Genomic DNA, 6,000 nt, shown 5'->3' with positions numbered 1-6,000 from the left:
CACCCGTTGGAAGGTGCTCCTCGCCCAGTCCTTCTGCTTCCCCATCCTTCTTCCTCTCTGACACCTAGCAGGTAAGAACACCCAGATCCAGAGAGGGTGGCAAGAAGAACAACCATGGAGGGCTTGGCCAGAGCAGGCCTATTTCTTACCCCTCCTCTCCCTCCCCTCCTTCCCCTCCCCTCCCCTCCCTTCTCCTTCCCTCCTGATCTCCTTCCCCAACGTTTCCTTCCTTCCCTCCTTCCTTCCCTCCTTCCTTCCCTCTCTCCTTCCCTCCCTCCTTCCTTCCCTCCTTCCCTCCTTCCTTCCCTTCCTCCTTCCTTCCCCCTTCCTTCCTTCCCTCTTTTCCTCCTTCCCTCCCTCCTTCCTTCCCTCCTCCCTCTACCTCTTCTTTTTTTGGTTTGGGTCTCACTACATAACCCAGGCTGGCCTCAAACTCTCCCTCTTCCGCCTCCATTTCCCAAGTAGTAACATTACAGACAGGTGCTACCAAACCTAGTCCATTTCCATCGTTCCCGTATTAACTGTGAGCACTAGCACGTATTGTAAGTATCGGACAAAGTTGGGAAAGTGCAGTGTAGCAGGAATGTGGGAAGAGAGGCTGCGGGCTGAGGCTGGGGCTGGAGGAGAGGGAGGGGAGGCACATCCGGCTGGCCTGGCTCCCACTGTCTGCACCTGGCCTCCCTGCCCGCCCCGCCCCGCCCCGCCTGTGCCCCCTCCTGCTGCTGCAGGCCTGAATCTCTCTGCCCTTCCTGCCTGGCCCACTGCTCAGCCGGCCAAGGTCTCCCACCCCTCAGCCAAGCTGGATTCCGATTCATTCCAGCCATTGGCAAGATCAGGACGCCCAGGCCAATGGAGGGGGCTGGGTCACGCAAGGAGGAGGGGATGGAAGGGGGAACGTGGGGTTTCATCAGGCAGCTCAAATTCCTCATCTAGAGCGGCCATCCAGGAACTCGATGACAGCAACCCCTCTCTCCCCAGCACCCCAGAGGGCATCAGGCAAAGATGTGGGGAGACAATGCAGCTGTGAGCCCTGAGGGGGGGGAGTGGGTAGAGACCAGAGATGGTGCTGACCAGCCCACCCTGCACAGCGGCCCCCCACGCAGGCCCGCACACTGAATGAACACAGTGGAGGGTTCGAGGCTGGAGTGACGGGCCCACGCTGCTGGCCTGGCTCTCTGTGACAGGGCTGCGGTGGTGGCCTTGACACCCGTGACAGGAGCAGCTCTGGGCGACCCGGTGAATGTCATGTCCAGAACCTGGTGGCTGGTTGGTCAGGACTCACATGTGGCTGACAATCAGGAGAACAGGGGTGCCGGGGGCATGGTGTCCACAGCCAAACCCCAGGGTGTTCCAGGTACTTACCACCATCCGAGGTGTCTGGAAGAATCTGGAGTTGCTGACAGGCTGGGGGGCGGGGGAGTCAGAGCACTTGTTTCTGAGCCCCACTCTGCGTCCCAACTTCCATTTTAATTTTCCTTCATTATCTCTCTCCCTTATTAAGAACGGTAAATCTGTTTTGTGTTTGCCTGATTCCATTAGCTGGGGCAGGCTCATCAGTAATGGGGAGAGACGCGGGCGTAAAGAGCCCCATTTCCAGAGGAGCGAGGCGGTAATTCACTTAAAGGCTGCCCAGGCCCACAATTAGAGCGCGCGGCGTGATTGGAAAACGAGTTACAATTGATTGGATTTCAGGGGAAAGCAGGTCTGGAATGTGTTAATTACATTCCGCCTAAACACCAGGCCTAAATGAAGCAGCCTGAGATCTGGGTAGGAAGAAAACCTTCCCTAGGAGCGGCCCCAAATTACTTAATGGGATGGGGGGGCCTGATTAAGTGGGGGGGGCAGCCTGGTGAGTCCTGGTGACAAGATGAATTTGCATCTCCAAACTCCTGGGGAGAAGGCACCCAAACTCAGAGCTGAGCTTAGGGGAGGAGGAGGGAGGAGGAAAGGGCTAATGGCCCTCATTCCAGAACTTTCTTTCCCCTCACATCTGCACAGGGTCCACTGACAAGGTTGCACAGCATCCAGGTCAGCTCCCAGAACCCCCTGCGCCCCGAGGGCGCCACCTGGCCGGACGGCGGCCCTGCGTCACCCCGCCAGCCTCTCGGAGGCACACGCCGCCCTGCTTAGAGATGGGTGGCTTTCTCCAGGGGCTCCTAAGCCAGGCAGTGCTACTCAGGAGGCTGAGATCTGAGGCTGGGATAGCAGCCAGCCTGGGCAGGAACGTCTGGGAGACTCATCCCCAAAAAGCGGGACGTGGAGGTGCGGGCAGCGCCTGCTTCCCCCTAACTCCTGCCCACACCCGACACCCTGGACATAGGGAACCACCGGCAGGCCACGCCCACCACTGACAGGCCACGCCCACCACTGACAGGCCACGCCCAGCGCCCGAAAACCACGCCTAGCACCGGCAAACCACGCCCATCACGAAAACCACGCCCATCACAAAACCACGCCCATCACAGGAAAGCTACACCGACTACCGGCAGACCACACCCACCACCACCAAACCACGCCCACCACAAGCAAGCCACGCCCACCGTCGGCCTTTGGTGGGGGCACCTGGGTGGCAGCAGGCAATCCAGTGGGAGGTGCAGACAGGAGCCGTCTGTCCATCCACCTCACCTGCAGTGAGGAAGAGGAGCAGGAACAGAAGTGATGAACAGCCCAGCCCTCCTGCTCTGCCCCTGTCCATGGCCCCAGCAGGGAGATGCATGCGCTCTGGAGCCCTTAATAGCAAACAAAAGGATTTTGGATAAGATTTCCTCCTGTGGGTCAGTTGGCGTCACCGGCATCCTGGCCTCTGTCTGATGGAAATGATTTTCTTTTCTTTTTTTTGGTCGGTTGTGGGCTTGAACTCTGGGCCTGGGCGCTGTCCCTCAGTTCTTCAGCTCAAGGTGAGCGCTCTACCGCTTGAGCCACAGCACCATTCCAGTTTTCTGGTGGTTTATTGGAGATAAAGAGTCTCACAAACTTTCCTGCCCAGGCTGGCTTTAAACCTCGATCCTCAGATCTCAGCCTTCTGAGTATCTGGGATGACAGGCGTGAGCCACTGGTGCCTGGCAAGAAATGATGATTTTTAAAGGAGATTGCTAATACTGAATTGGATCCTAACATACAACAAAAGGTTTCTACCTGCACCAGCTCCTCAATCCTTCTAAATTTGGCTAGACTCGAGCCAGGGATGGGGAGAAGGGCCGGAGAGCCAGCAACCAGATCCCTCATTCTGTACCTCACTGGGTCCACGCAGTCACTTGCCCCAGGACCTTTGTACTGGCAGCTCCATCTTGCCTAACGTGCTTCCTCCCAAAGCCCTCCCAGACTGCACCTGTCTGGTGAAGTCAAATCCCTTGTGTCTCAATGGTGTTTATGCAGCACCTGTGAGTTCCAGGCCTGGGTTCTGTTTCCCAGTGTGTGCACACATGCACACACACAGACAGGCACACACACACACTCAGCCTCTGGGAAGCTGGGCTCGCTCCCGTTGTTGCTTGCTCCTCTGCATTCTCCACAGCTGGTGCAGCTGCGGCACGGAATGTACTGTGTACACGGTGTCTCTGCTCATTTGCATAGACCCAGGACCACAATGCACCTGTTCACCCCAGCCTCCCAGCAGCAGTTGGCAGGGGGACCGACACAGGAAAACAGGAATTGGATTTCGTCCCCAGGAGCCATTAGAAGTGGATCATGGGTCCAAGTCCAAGGTTGTGAGTGTGTGTTGGGGTCATTTGTGGTGGCCATTAGGCACGGGGCCTCCAGCTCTACCACGCAAGCCCCACCCCTGGTCCTTTTGCTTTTAGTGTGATTTCCAGGTAGGGTCTCATTAACTTTTCCCGGGCTGGCTTTGAACCACAATCCTCCTTGCCTCAGCCTCCTCGAGTAGCTGGGATGACAGGTATGTACTACCATGCCTGGCTTGGCTTGTGACCAGCAGTTTAAAACCAAATAAAGAGTCCAATGGTCGAATTCAAACCCCAATCCCACCAAAGTAACTGAGAAAAGAAATGGAAGGGGTGGAAAATATCAGGGTAGAGCGCCCATGAGCATCATCACGGGTCCAGGTAACGCAGGTGTTCAATGCGGGCCCACTCAGGCTGTTTCCTCTGAGAGGCTGCAGCGTGGGAAAGCCCGCACCAGCTCCCCTGTGAGAACCAGGTGATCCTCCCACACCCAGCCTCCGCCGAGTGATCCTCCCATGCCTGGCCTCCACCTGGCGATCCTCACACATTCCCGGCCTCCCTCTGCCCAGTGACTCTCACATGCGGAGGAACTTCTGAGCACACACCACCTTCAGCTTCATATTCCCGATATGCAAATATCACATGACAGCCACAATGCAAGCTGGTGATAGAGCGCCGAGCCTCGCAGTTCCCGGGGATCTGTTTCCACAACCCCATCTGGCCCCAGGCCTCACTCAGCCCAGGCTCCCCTGCTTCCAGTCACCCCACGCCCGATCCCCAGGCCTGCTCTGGCCCCAGTGCCCCAGGGCCGCTCAGGGTTTGGATGGGGACACAACAGAACAAGCTACCCATGGCCGCCGTCAGTGACGCCGTCCCTGAGCCTAGCTCCGGGCCCCCACGTGACAATGTCCTGAGCCCACCTCCGGGCCCCCACATGACAATGTCCTACCATACATGGCTGTGCTGGAATCTGCCACATTCCTAGCACCTATGAGGTGCTTGCAGCACACAGCAAGTATGCGCTGGCACGTAGTAAGTGCTCACCGGCACACAGTAGGTGTTCATCTGCACATATTGAGATGGTGGGATCCATGGGTCGGGGGTTTGGGAGGTTGCTGGTCCACTCTCTGCCTGGTCTGGGATGAACAGGGCTCTCTACAATGACTGTGATTACCTCTGCAGTCTGAGGGAGAGAATGGAGGATCATAACCAGTTGTAATCAGAAATGCTGGGGTTCCTACCCGCCACAAGGCAGCTGAGCTCCCCATCCTCCCCGGCTCCTCCCCAGCTCCTCCTCCCCGGCTGCTGGGCGCTGGGCTCCAGGCTGGGCGCAGCCCTGGTGTCACCTTCTGCCATTTAGGAGGCCCTGGGACCCCGCCTTTCCCCACACCCCCGTTCCGTCCCCACCCACCCTCGGGGGTCTCCCCCAAACAGGCCTCGCCTTGCCCCCTTCCTGCGGTGCTGTCCGTGCTCCTCACATGGGCTGGGTGCTCCTGCCTCACCAGACCCTCACCCTTCTGCACCCACTTCCTGTGTGTGGCCCCATCGGCGCTGCTGTGTGATGACACCCCAGCCCGACCTTGGCTGACCTCCTGGTCTTGGTCTGGGGGGGGCAGGCAGACAGCAGCATGATGTTCAGGGTGTGAGCCCCCAGAGCCCAGAGTCCCCAGTTCCTTCTGGGGCAAGGCAGGAAGACGGCCACCCCACCGACGCCCCACTGATGCCCCAGAGATGCCCGGCTGTCCTGGGTGGCCACCAGGGATAGTCGCCTGGCAGATGAAAAAGTTCTAAATGGGTGCAGTGGCTCACGCCTGTAATCCCAGACACGCCGGAGGCTGAGATCTGAGGATCACTGTTCAAAACCAGTCTGGGTGGGAAAGACTGTGAGACTCTCAGCCCCAATTAAGCACCAAAAAGCCAGAAGTGTTGTGGCTCAAGTGGTAGAGCACCAGCCTCAAGTGAAAAAGCCTAAGAAACAGAATCCAGCCCTAACTTCAAGTCCTAATACCAGTGCACACACATGAGCGTATGCACACACACACACATACACACACAGAGGCAGGCGCACATGCACACGCACGCGTGCAGAGGCAGACACATGCACATGGACACGTGTGTGCACACACAGAGGCAGACACACACATGCACACATACACATGCACGCACATATACATACATGTGCACGCACAGCATCCCTGGGCTGGTAAAGCAGCTACAAAGGAGCTCTTGTGCCCTCTGCTGCTCACTTCTTGTAACTGCAGTTCATCTGCCAGGCTCTGGAGGGCCCTGGGGGGCGGGGTGCAGGGTGTGAGGAATGAGA

Source organism: Dipodomys ordii, unplaced genomic scaffold, assembly GCF_000151885.1.
Source record: "Dipodomys ordii isolate 6190 unplaced genomic scaffold, Dord_2.0 Scaffold13, whole genome shotgun sequence".
NCBI classification, from domain to species: domain Eukaryota; kingdom Metazoa; phylum Chordata; class Mammalia; order Rodentia; family Heteromyidae; genus Dipodomys; species Dipodomys ordii.
This window is presented reverse-complemented; position numbering follows the sequence as displayed.